The sequence below is a fragment of the Streptopelia decaocto genome (genome assembly GCF_964273445.1).
Source record: "Streptopelia decaocto genome assembly, chromosome: 1".
Taxonomy (NCBI): domain Eukaryota; kingdom Metazoa; phylum Chordata; class Aves; order Columbiformes; family Columbidae; genus Streptopelia; species Streptopelia decaocto.
The window spans coordinates 31,712,420-31,726,386 of NC_138663.1; the positions used below are offsets into that span (position 1 = coordinate 31,712,420).

Below are 13,967 nucleotides of genomic sequence, written 5' to 3' on the forward strand. Positions count from 1 at the left end.
TAAGTTCAAGGCTTAAAATATCCTTTAAAAGCAAGTCAGAAAGGCTACACCAAGACCGGAAGATCTGCAGAATTAAGAGCTGTGTTTATCTCATTCCCATATGCTTAAACCCTTCTTCCCACTGCAACACTAGATTTGTTCATAGTGCTGTGATCAAAGTTCTCTCACGTTCATAGTCTAGCTCTATCGTTAATCCAACCCAACCCGTTCCCCCATCTGCTCAGTGACTGCCATCCATCCCCTGTCCTCACCCCCCAGGAGTCTCAGCTGGCACTTGGGTGTCTTCCTCCTCCCACTCAAGGCCATCAGACTGTTACTGATCGTCACACATCAGACTGCTGAATATGCACTCTCAGGCTTGCCGTGCCTGAACTTACTCCATTGTTTGATTTCCTACATTGTAGCGTAGTGCACACCGAAGATTTTCTCTCCAGAGCTACAAGGAGAGAATGAATTCCCATGTCAAATGGACCTTCTTTATTATCAAAGGATTCATCAGCTACAGGGCCAACTTCTGCTCCCACAGTTGCAAGATGATATTTTATTAATAGATGCCTATATGTCAGCATATTAATTCTGTTTTTTGTTGTGTTTCTTTGTTTTGTTTTGGTTTTTTAAACACTGGTATCATTGTCTACAGCATCCTGCTGTCCCAGAGCATTCTTTGTATGGACACAAAGCAGCATGCACCTCTAAGTGCAGCTATAAAGCAGGGATCAGCAAGAAAGTGATTTTGTTTTTAAATATTTATTATTCTGTGTTGTATTTGCTTTTGGATTATGCATTTGAGAAATGCTTGCTGATATTTTTCCTTTCTGCTTTGATGTAAACAAATCTTGTGTCAGAGATTCTTAAATCTAACCAGACTTTAAAAAATGAGGATTAAATTAGACTTCATCCTATGAGGTAGAGCCCCCACCCCTTGGACAGAGCATTGTTTTTCCCCACCATGTGGAATGGAGATAACCCTCTGTTTCTTTGTGGTAAGCTACCAACCAAATCCATTCTGGCAAATCTGACACCCAATGTGATTTGTCCTTTTCGATGCTGTTTATGAGAAGTCAGGACAGTCTTCTGTCAAAATTGATAAGTGAGACTACAGTGGGGAATGCAATTTTATTTGTAACAGCACAGCTGCCAGCAGTTCCAGCTTGTTTACATCTAGGCTGTCTCTGTCTTGCTCCATAGCTTTTCTATTTCCATCCAAATAGCCCCTGAGTATATTGTGGATGTGCCTATCTGTGTAAAATCTGCATAACAGGACATACTGGGAGTGTTAGGGGGAAAATGAACTTATTTCTTCACGTTATTTTCACAATTCGAAAATATCAGTCACTTTAAAAGCAAAATCTTGAACTCTACCAAATCTCCATAAGTATTTACAAAACAGGTTCTAAAACTGAATTGTAATCTGCTAAAGTCCTACAATGGTTGTTACTTGCCGTGGTGAAGGTACCAGAGGAGTTAAGAGCTTTGATTTTCTGATGGAAGCATTCTTTTTCCAGGGGAATTGACCAGTGTTTGTAAATTAAATCCACTACAAACATTTAAATATGGTTTATTTGTTGTGAAAAGAATACAATAAGACTCTGCAGTGACCTGTGAAGGGAAGGACGTTTCTTTGCACTCTGTTTCATGCTGTATACTTCTGCCACATAGCCTACAATTAGCCTGTGTTACGTTGACATTAACATATTTCCTGGAAAATCCTTTTGACAGAGAGTGTAAGTCATGATGGCGTTAGGATAGTTCTCAGGTCTAGGAAGCCTTTGTTTGCCTGTGATATTACTTGCCCTCAGTCTGGCAGCCCCAGAATCCCAGGCGGTTTTGATCTTTTTTTATTGGTACACTTAAGCAAGCTGCAGTGATGGGCATTTCCTCTCTGTAGACTCTCCTGTGAGCTGTTTCTTTACAGTAGCTCACCCTAAACATGCAGTTATCATCGAGGTAAAGTGAGAGAACATTTTACAGATGAGCAGATGAGCTTATGACAGATGAGCTTTTTTATCAAGCTGAAAATTCTTGTTTCCTTTTGCCATTTCTCTTTTTTCAGTTATTAATAAGTAATTAGTCTTCTGCATGTTTTGTCATTCAAAAGTAGAGTCCAGAGATGGCTGCAGTTGTGACTGCTCTGGTTTTGTGAATCGTGGTGTCATCTGACACTTTTGCATTCTCATTGTAAGTGTATTTATCATCTCTGTGTTTTCAAGAGCAGCAATCATGCTCTTAAATGGATCATTTTGTCAGTGCCTGGCACACGCTTACACACAGATATATGCATACTGTATGTACCCATATAAACATATACATAAATTTACAAACACACACTCCCTACCTTCCAGCACACTTGGACACATGCACACACAAATACTTAACACCCACCTCAAGCCTGAAAAATAAATATCTACCTTAAAATGAAACTACATTGTTAAGTGTACATTGAAGGCACCACAAACTCTCTTCATCCAAACAGAGATAGGTAGCCTATAGAAAAAAATGCATCATATTTAAAATGGATCATTGTGATGATTTCTACTGACCTGAGGATTTACACATCTCTTTTCTGAGTTTCCTCAAATTACTTCTGGTTGTTGTTAAAGACATAACTGCTTACTGAACAAAGCCTAGCTAAGAGATTTGTAAATGTGATCTGGGTAAGGGGAAATGTGATACTTGTTTGAAACACCAGGCCTCTGTTTTAAGTGTGTGGTCTTACTCATTGTACATACCCTGATCATTTGTACGTGACAGGCACAACGGCATGGTACCAAGTCGGGGTGAAATAAATGGTGTTATAAAAGGAAGTCTGAAGAGCACCATTCATTCAGCTGATGATGCTTTTTTGTTGCAAATCCAGGCTGTTGTTTCCTCTGTTTTACACCCGCACTCATTTGCAACATATGCTTTTATGTAACGTGTGATACCAATCTTGTCAGTTCTGAATTTGAGTTGAATTTTTCTTTTTAGTAGTTCCACCGTTAGCTCTCTACCCTCCTAGGACTTCATTAGATTGAACTGTTCCTATAAGAAGAGTGAAGGGATAGCTGTGCTTCTGTTTGTATTTCTTATTTCTATTTGATGAGCAGAATTACTTGCCAGTAATGAAGAGTGTGTGGCATTTTGAAGATTAAATATTATAGAAGGTAGCAATGTAAATGACTGGTGATTTGTCAGCCTGGAAAAAAGTTCAAGTCATGTGGAGGAAGAGACCAAGAAAGTGGATGTGATTATCAAGGTGCTGCCAGGATGCTCACTTGTTTGGAACTCTGTCTGATAATAATCCAGGTGTTTACGTCATTCCTGGTGATAAGAACTGCAGAGTTGGGATTACTAAACACAATTATGAGGTTGAAAGCTTTGCCTGGTTTCCATATTTTATAGAAACTGCTAGCAAGAGAAGCTGATAAAGCTGATCTGACTTTGCGGGACAAAGTGTTTGTAGTATCCCAGACAGAAAGTGTGAAGAGCAGCCAAAATTCAACAATGTGTATAAACTGGAGGTTGATCTCACCTATAATGAGGCAGACACAGGACAATACTGAAGAATGAATCTGAATTTTAAGGTGTGTGTAGTCCCTGTAGTCCCTGTGCACTTCTAGTTGATGCTTCATAAGAGAGACACTAGCTCAGATGGATGGGTATTTCTTTTCAGTATAACCAGTTTATTAAAATAAGTCAGACCTTTATGTACTTTCTCAGTTAATTCTTCATTGAGCTGTTCTGTAAGTACTGTGTTCTTGGCCTTTTGTTCTTCATTCATTCAGTCAATCATCCAGTCAATTATGCCATTAGCAAGATGGGCATTAACTATTAGCATTAGCTATTACTACAGGTAAAAAGGAAAGGCAGGGCTTTGGATTTTTTGATAATGGTTGGTTTTATAAGACACCAGTCCGGACACTGTCACGTGGGAAAGGTTTATCTCGCAGGGGCAAAAGGATGCTGGGGCAGGAATTAGCTGGGCTCATTTGGAGAGCTTTAAACTAGGCTCGAAGGGGGATGGGGTTGTAGCTGGGCTTGTCCCAGTGGGGCTGCATTCTAAAACTGATGAGGACCGGGTGGCCTCCTATGCCCCTAGGGAGAAACTGGTGTGCTCTGCTCGCTCCCTGAAATGCCTGTATACCAATGCGCGCAGCATGGGGAATAAGCAGGAGGAGCTAGAATCCTATGTTCGGTCGGGAGATTATGATCTGGTGGCAATTACAGAAACATGGTGGGACAGTTCACATGACTGGAATGTGGTCATGGATGGCTATGCCCTTTTCAGGAAAGACAGGCCAGCCAGGCGTGGTGGTGGAGTTGCTCTCTATGTGAGAGAGCAACTACAATGTACTAAATTCTGCCCAGGAGCGGATGACGAGCGAGTTGAGAGTGTATGGGTCAGGATCAAGGGGCAGGCTGGCAGGGCTGACACTGTTGTGGGCATCTGTTACAGGCCACCAGATCAGGCTGAGGAAGTTGATGAGGCCTTCTACGGGCAGCTGAGGGTGGCCTCACAGTCACAGGCCATGGTTGTTGTGGGTGATTTTAACTTCCCTGATGTTTGCTGGAAGGACCATTCAGCCAGCCAGCCACAGTCCAGGAGGTTCCTCCAGTGCATTGATGATAACTTCCTCATGCAGATGGTGGAGGAGCCGACTAGGAGAGGTGCACTGCTGGATCTCATCCTCACTAACAAGGAGGGTCTGGTCGAAGCAGTAAAGGTTGAGGGCTGCCTGGGTTGCAGTGACCACGAGATGGTGGAGTTCAGCATCTCGTGTGGCAGGAACAGAATAGGAAGTAGAATTGCAACCCTGGACTTCAGCAGGGCTAACTTTGGCCTTTTCAAGCAATTGCTGGGGGAAATCCCATGGGCAAGACTGCTTGAAGGAAAAGGGGCCCAAGATAGCTGGGTGGCATTCAGAGATTGCTTCTTCCACGCTCAGGATCAGAGCATCCCCACACGTAGGAAGTCAAGGAAGGGAGCCAGGAGGCCTGCGTGGTTGAATAGGGATCTGTTGGGTATGCTCAAGCAGAAGAGGAGAGTTTACAGGTCATGGAAGCAGGGGCTAGCCACTTGGGAGGAATATAAGGCTGCTGTTAGAGGATGTAGGAAGGCAGCTAGGATAGCCAAGGCCTCCTTAGAATTACAGCTGGCGAGAGGGGTCAAGGACAGCAAAAAGAACTTTTTCAAATACATAGCAGATAAAACTAATACCAGAGGCAATGTAGGCCCACTGATGAATGGAGTGGGTGCCCTGGTGGCAGAAGATACAGAGAAGGCAGAATTACTGAATGCCTTCTTTGTCTCTGTCTACTCTGCCGGAGGCTGTCCTGGGGAGCCCTGTACCCCTGAGACCCTGGATGAAGCCAGGTCAATGGAGGAGTTTGCTTTAGTCGATGAGGACTGGGTTAGGTAGCAATTAAATAGTCTGGACATTCATAAATCCATGGGTCCAGATGGGATGCATCCGCGGGTGCTGAGGGAGCTGGCTGAAGTCATTGCTGGACCGCTCTCCATCATCTTTGCCAAGTCTTGGGAAACAGGAGAGGTGCCCGAGGATTGGAGGAAAGCAAATGTCACTCCAGTCTTCAAAAAGGGCAAGAAGGAGGACCCGGGTAATTATAGACCGGTCAGCCTCACCTCTGTCCCTGGGAAAGTAATGGAACAGCTTGTCCTTGGTGCCATCTCAAGGCATACCAAGGATAAGAGGGTTATTAGGGGCAGTCAGCATGGCTTTACCAAGGGTAGGTCATGCTTGACCAACCTCATAGCCTTTTATGAGAATGTAACAAGGTGGATGGATGATGGCAGAGCGGTGGATGTGGTCTACCTTGACTTCAGTAAAGCCTTTGACACAGTCTCCCACAGCATCCTCACAGCTAAGTTGAGGAGGTGTGGTCTAGACAATAGAGTAGTGAGGTGGGTTGCAAACTGGCTTAGGGAGAGAAGCCAGAGAGTGGTAGTCAATGGTGCGGAGTCTAGTTGGAGGCCAGTATCTAGTGGAGTGCCCCAGGGGTCAGTGCTGGGGCCAATATTATTCAATATATTCATTAACGACTTGGACGAGGGAATTGAGTGTACTATCAGCAAGTTTGCTGATGACACTAAGCTGGGAGGAGTGGCTGACACGCCGGAGGGCTGTGCTGCCATCCAGCGGGACCTGGACAAGCTGGAGAGTTGGGCGGGGAATAACCTGATGAAATTTAACAAGGGCAAGTGTAGAGTCCTGCATCTGGGCAGGAACAACCCCAGGTTCCAGTATAGGTTGGGAGATTACATATTAGAGAGCAGTGTAGGGGAAAGGGACCTGGGGGTCCTGGTGGACAACAGGATGACCATGAGCCAGCACTGTGCCCTTGTGGCCAGGAAGGCCAATGGCATCCTGGGGTGTATTAGAAGGGGGGTGGTTAGTAGATCGAGAGAGGTCCTCCTTCCCCTCTACTCCACCCTGGTGAGACCACATCTGGAATATTGTGTCCAGTTCTGGGCCCCTCAGTTCAAGAAGGACAGGGAACTGCTGGAGAGGGTCCAGCGTAGGGCAACGAAGATTATTAAGGGAGTGGAGCACCTCCCTTATGAAGAAAGGCTGAGGGAGCTGGGTCTCTTTAGTTTGGAGAAGAGGAGACTAAGGGGGGACCTTATTAATGTTTATAAATATATAAAGGGTGAGTGCCATGGGGATGGAGCCAGGCTCTTCTCGGTGGCAAACAATGATAGGACAAGGGGTAATGGGATCAAGCTGGAACACAAGAGGTTCCACTTAAATTTGAGAAGAAACTTCTTCTCAGTGAGGGTGACAGAGCACTGGAACAGGCTGCCCAGGGAAGTTGTGGAGTCTCCTTCTCTGGAGACATTCAAAACCTGCCTGGACATGTTCCTGTGCGACCTCACCTAGGTGTTCCTGCTCCAGCAGGGGGATTGCCTTCCAATCCCAAACATACTGTGATACTGTGATAAATATAAAAGTAACTACTCTTTTCTTATTTTGCTTTATTATTTTGAGTTTGTTTTCTCCTTTTCTTAGAATTTATGCTAAATACTACACTTCTCCACCTTGGATCGTCAGATATCAGGTCCACTCATTGCATTCAATAAGCCTTGATTTCTTCTGAAAGTGCTGTCTGGTACAAAGGCACTACTTTGCAAGTGATTGAGAAAGAAACTGAAGAAAACAAGGATATAATCATAAAACCTGTCAGCTAAACCTTGGTGTATTTTAGCATTTGCAAACTCTCAGGTCATCCCAGCTTTAAGGTAAACTGCATAAAGCATTTGGAGCTCTACCTGATAATGGTTCATAAAGAGGTAAAACATGAAGGTGTTTCAGCTCGCTCCTGGGGTTGTTTCAGAGTATATACATGGCCACTATTTAGTGATGGGCAGTGATTCACTAATTGGTGATAACTGCATAGTTCTGGGTGTCTATGAAGATATAATTCTATTATTTGTTTGTTTTATTTTCCTTGATGTTGCAATAATAGCAACTAGTAACAATTCATAATCTGATTTTGATCCAAGACGTACTAATAATCACCCTGTGGTACAGAAAAATTGCCCAACCCAGAGAGACCTCCACAGACTGCCTTTCTCTGAAGTCTTTTGCTTTAAAACACATTACATTACTGTGGACTTTGTATTAATAGATGGAATTTGTCAGCCACCTTAGAGACTTGAGCCAAGATACAGCTCTTTCCTGCATTTTAAGATGAAGATAAAGCATATCTGAATTGTACTGTTTGTTTCACCACACAAGGACTTTTCCAGACTGACAGCTTTTTATCTTCTGGTGAAGTAGAAATCCTCCCATATATTGTGGTGCCTTCCATTTCTGAAAACTATATATGTACTGCTGAGTTGGCTCCTAATTTAAGATCTGGCAATTCCATACTTGTAAATAGCAAAACTTCCCTTCTTCTTTCTGATTTTTTTTTTTTTTCCATTCAGGCGAGTTGTTCAAAGGGGAGAGGTAAGAAAGCAGAGTGTTTTGGTTTTACAGGCTGGACTTTACTGATAAATAACCAACATGAAAAGCTGAAATCCTTTTTCTCTAAAGGTAATGGAGTTAAGGAGACAAGGTGGATGCTAGTTAATGCTAAGAAATTAAATAAGTGACATAAACAGAACGTGTTTAGGAATCTCTGTCTTGCCATGTCACAAAAATACAAACCCTGAGCTATGAATCACAGATTCTGTTACACTGGAGAATAACACGAATTAAAATTAATTTGGTATTTGACTGTGTCTAAATGGTGAGATTATATTCTCATTGTAATGAGGACTTAAATGTTAACTGAAATTATCACACATCGTCTATTTAGAAAAAATACTGTTGTGTTTTGATTCCATACTGTCCCTTCTAATGGTGTTACCAGAGTTCATGGGACCCATTACTCTGAAATACTGTATGAGTGAAGGGAACTCAGTAGCTGTTGTGACTTTGATAGTATCTCTCTTGGTCCTTTCAGTGGTGTGCAACAATTGCTATAAAGGCAAACGGGGAAGTATGGAAGTATGGAAGTATGTAGAGTATTTATAATATTTCTACAGTGCCGTTCAAACGCTGTAACCATTTATTCTTTTATGCTCTGCTACCATGGTAGTGTTTGCATTGTTTTCTGCTTACAGGTAAGGAAAACAAGTCTACAAAAGGTTACGAGGTGACTGCACCAAAGCAGTTACAGTTGAACAGGGAATAGGGACTTAAAGGCAGAAGACTTCTGGAAACCTGCTAAAAACTGTCTTATGAGCCAAGTTCTTACTAAATTTATTCAAAATTATGATGAATTTGAGAAAGTAGGGAAATTGCCTTCCTCAGTCTAGAGCATCATCCAGGGAAGACTCTCAAACATATGCCCAGTAATTTAAAATACACCCAGTTATTTTTCAGAAAGTTTACATTTCTTGATCTTGCAACCAGTTACCTGAGTCAATAAGTTCATCCTCTGTCATTTGCAATGACAACCTTTTTTTAATGCTTCCTTATTAAAGGTTTCTGTTCTGGAAACGGGTCAGTGTGTTGCCTTACACAAATAAATTGAAAAGGCGATCGGCAAGTTTCCTTGTCAGCATAATCTCAGGAGACTCCCAGTCCTAGGACATCATGTTTGGACATGAAGTAGCCACGTGTAGAGTTTACCTTTGTCATACCTTTGTCATAGGATAATGCTGAATAATGGATTACCTTTTGTTAGTTATACTGGTCCACAGTACATACAGTAAACTAGTCTTATTACATTTCACATCCAGTAAGTCATGAGTGGACAAAAAGTAAAAAATGGCATAGAATGAGATGAGACGATATCATAGTGTCCAGCAACTGGACTCTAAAGCCTTTAGAGCTGTGTTTTTCTCTTTAAATTTCCATTGCGCTAGAGAAGCCCAAGAGGCACAGTTCAGTGGAAAGAATTCAATGTCTTCACTAATTCTGTGAGTACAGTAGGTCAAATTCAACAAAAATATTATTATCACAGAGAGTGTCAGGAATTCCCTGAACCTTTTTATTCCCCAGCAGTCCCTGGGGAAGGGACACGTCAGATCCCAAGTTTATTCTGAGTTTCAAAGCTGTTCAGTTTCATCCAAACACCGCAAGTTCTTGTATGGGCTTTGAGAGTCTCCCTCCTTGGGAAGAGGGTAGCTTGCTGTTCATCACAACTAATTTGTATTGAAATCCAATTTCTTGTTTACCTTATTTCCCACCTGTATAAAAGTTTCTTCTCATCACACAGAAGTGTGAGAAGGCAAGACAAACAAAGGATTTGAGGGTGAGAGAGCAGAAGGTGAACGACGTGTCATTATTAATAGATTATTTCAATAGAGCCCAGCTGTGTGCATGATTCATATGCAGAGACACAGTCACTTTAGTAGATGGGATTTCCTGCTTACCAGGCTATAATTTCTTTACAGACTTCTATAGGTAGAGATAACAGGATGGGTTATAATGTGAGAGTAAAAGGAAGGTGATGCAGGGGCTATGTGGATGTGAGCACTTACTGAGAATGGAAATATTTGGGGGAAAATGGGAGAAAAGGGTGAGTGAGGCTGCTGTCTGTGAATATGGGTGAGGGGTTGCTTAGTGAAAGAGTGAACTGAGAAGGGCTTTGAAGTTGAAGACAGAAAGATTGCGTTGGTGGAGTGGGGTGGAGTGGTTTGAGTGGAAATGAGAGAGACCAACAAGCAGTGAATAGATGGGACAGAGCTCAGCCACACTGCAAATGAGTTGAGTGTCATTGAACAGGGAGTAGCTAATCTTGACAGGAAGTGGGGGCAGGATTCATAGGTGTGCATGGCTCAGTGGAGACCACTGGCAGAGTCGTCAGCAAAGAAAAATGGAGCAGACTAAGCATTCCATGTGTGTAATTATTCCAGCACAAGATAATCAGATTAATAACTCTTGTCCTACATCTGAGTGCTGCAAAAAAGAAACTTCACCAACTTCCCTCTTAGGCTGTAACCTGTTCAGAGCTCATTTTTCCCCTAGAAGACTGTTTAGGAATGGTCACTGAAGGATTGGTTCATGGTCTGTTTTCCAACAGACTATCACCTTTACTCTTTGTAATCTAGCTTTTAGTTGAAAGACCCACTGTAACGGCACACTGATGCAAACTTTTGCAAGATCTCCTTTAACAGCCCTTGACCTCTTTTCAGCAATCCTAGAAAACCAGCAGACCAGTTTATGACATTTATAATCTACTTCTCTACCACTTGAGAGAAATTACATTATTAACCTAGCCTTCCCTCCCCAAAGAGCTGACAGGTCCTTGTTTGGTCTTATGTCTCTTGAGGCTGACAGCCTGTAAACTGTTTTTCCATCATTGCTGTGAATGACAGCCTTTAACTGGGAGCCAGAGGCTACAGCCACTACTCCATCACTTCAGAGGATGACCAATATAACCAGTTTTCAGTCCTTCAGGGTCATGATCTGCATCTCTTCACTATCTTTTCTATGTCTGAAGAAATCAGCTACCTTGGAAATTTGCATCCCAGTCTTTCAAGATAGGATAGTCCTTATTCTAATTTCCATGTCTATCTTTTAACCCAATAATTTATGGCAAAACAATGTAAAGTACTGTCTTCACTGTAGCAATGCACTGAATTATTTTTTCTGCCTACACAAAGAAGAAGCAAGTCAAAGATTTAGCAATTTGGCATTGATTTCTGTCACTTGGCAGCAGGGTACTCTTTGTGTTGAGGGGCAGCTGCCCTCCGAGTGCCCAAAAGAGAGGGAAGCTGTCATCTCCTGATCTCTCAGTCCCAATTCTTATGCCATATGTCTGTCAGCACACTTCATGAATCCCCAAAAATTGTTTCTCATAGATTTTTAAAATGCTAAATCTTGAAGACTGTCAGTTCAGTCCCTACATGCACACACACAAAACCCAAAGAGAAACCAACTGTATGTGTATGTGTCTGACAGTGTGTGTGTCTGTGTGCATGTGCATGTTTATCAAGGGATTTCAGAGAAGGAAACTACATTCTTACAAATTCATTACTGCTGCTAAACTTATTGTTTCTTCTGATAAAGACCAGTTGGAAGAAACAAACAAACAACAACAAAAACACTAAAAAGCATCTGTTGCAAAATGCAATGTCAAATGCTTCTGACCATGATGGTTCAGGTTCTCTAGTGTCTTAGTTACTGCCCTTCTTGTGATGTTGTTTCAGATGTGCTTGTTATATAAAGCTAAAGACTGGACTTGTGGGCTTTTGCTCTGAGAAATTACATAATATTTTATGCAAAGTATTTTTGAAGTTTTCAAAGCTGTTTTGTCCACTCTGATTTGTTTGAATGTGACCAGGATGTATCGCATTTTCTGTACAAAAAAAGATGTTGTGAGGTTAGTAATGCAGATGTGCAGCAGAAAGTATGTACTTGAGTCTAGATGGAAAAACTTGAAATGTTTATTGGGCCTTTAACACTAAGTAGCAGTATTTCAGTCATAGGTATCTACTGCTTCTAAGCAGCCACAGCCATGTGCAGTCATCGGACTACATCCCATACAGTAATTTAGGACAGAGGTAGTCCCAAGAGTACTAAGTACACAGATCTCAGCTCTAAGCTCTGCTCTTGGGAGGAGAAATGAAAGCTGTGGCAACTCAAGCACTTTGTACAGCCAAGGCTGGTGCCTCCCAGTCAGAGGATATTAGTCACTGGTATTTGTCACCAGCTGGTTCCCAAAGACAGTTTTAGCAAACCTCTTGGACTCCCAGGATGGTGCCTCTAGGGTCATCTTCATTTTCCTTTGCTCTTTCATGCCCTAAATGGTTAAATTATTCTGCTCATTGAGCCAGCACACTGAAAGGATTCAGTTTGTTTGCAGCCTGAAACACTTGGACAGCTTTGTAGTAACATTGTGAGACAAATCATCCACAAGAACTTCAAGGTCATTCCCGACCGAAGGAATTCTGTTCGGAGCAGTCCTTGGGGCCCCTGTCTAGCCTCGGTGTGGGGAGACGGGAGGTTGTGCCGGCAGGACAATGAAAGACAATGGGTTTCAGCTTGTGCACAGCTCCTCATTTGCCTTGATTTAAAGGCCCCAGTCTCAGTCCTTTATGGTGTATTTAGGCTTCCTTATAGGCCTCCAAGGGACCACAAGCTTCTTTATTCCTTAAAAGTATACCTTGTTGCTGTAATTGAAGCTGTTTTGTTACTGTAATTTCTCCCTAATATTACAGTTCTAGTCAAGTGTTCTTTCCCTCTGGAGGCATCAATTATTATGGGTTTTGAATAGGCCTCCCTTCAGTACACATACTTTCCATTCCCAATGCCAAAATCAGGTCACGGCATTTCTCTTCCTTAATAAAACATGGTCCCATGTTTCTTCTTTCAAACCCAGTGTTTAACATGTACTGGTGACTAATTCCACTTCTCACCACCCTATTTAAAACTCCTGCCATATTAAATAAAAGCTAAAGAATACTACAGGTTTTGTGGTATTATTTTCTACATTTTCTTAGTTTCCATTAAGACATAGAATGTCTGAAGTCCAGGGAGCAGTTTATAGGGTTTATGCAGGTACTGAACCCATGTAGATGTACGTGTAGGTTACTGAGGGAGCAGGGGAGCAAGCCATAGCAGTGCACTTCGTCAAAGATGTTGAGCTGAAGTGAAAATGGCACAGGGTTCATCTGCTAACCCATGTGTGTGAACTGCAGGTTTTTCTCTAAGTTGTTGTATTTCAACACCTGGTCCCCACAACTGGATCGGACTCAGTAGTGAGTCCTCACTGCTGTGCGCCCTGTGCCTGTTTGTGGATTAATCTGCGTGACATCTCTGGAGATGGGGACAAACCAGCTCTGTGTCACAGACTAAGAACTGAAGCCTGCTTTTCTCTCTTCTGTTTTTTCACACAGCCATGAGAAGCAGAAGCTGTTAAACTCCAAATGTCACCTGCAGACTTCCTTTAAATACATATATCAGCTAACGTTTCCCATATGCAACTAAGCTAATACCCTGTACTATTGAATTCATCGTGCTTTATTAAATTATTTGTTTCACAGTGTCATAATCAAGTGCAGCTTTGCATTTTGTGAATGATTCCCCTATGAAACCCTAAAGATGCTCTAACTCAGATGGGTGTATGTAGTAGTTATTACTGTGCCATCTGCCCTAAAACTTGCACTTTTCATGAGATGCCACTGCTGGGACATCTGGCACTAAAAATATGTTTTCTGCATCATCTCACAATTGAGGAGGATGCCACGGCTGTTCAGCTCCACAGGAGATTCCTTGAAGCATCCTTCTGTTGCCTGACAGCTTCTGCAATGAAGCTATGGCACTAAACTGGCCAGGGAAGGAATTATGCTATTAATGGAAGGCTGTGCTTTTGCTTTATTGCTTGGATTGCTGTTAGAAGGGAGTGGCACTTGTGTGATGGATGGATTGATTGATGTGTAGCCAGTTTGTCTTATATCCTATAAATCAATAGTTGGCTACGTAATATACTGAAAGTCAGCTTCTATTATCGGAAAGCAAAAAACTGCAAAA

The 13,967-nt window shown here is 42.3% G+C and overlaps 1 protein-coding gene across 1 annotated transcript in view; it reads left to right on the forward strand.

The window, feature by feature from the left end:
* PDZRN4 (PDZ domain containing ring finger 4) overlaps positions 1-13,967 on the forward strand; it is a 253,113-nt gene that overhangs the window by 220,434 nt on the left and 18,712 nt on the right. The window lies entirely within an intron of this gene.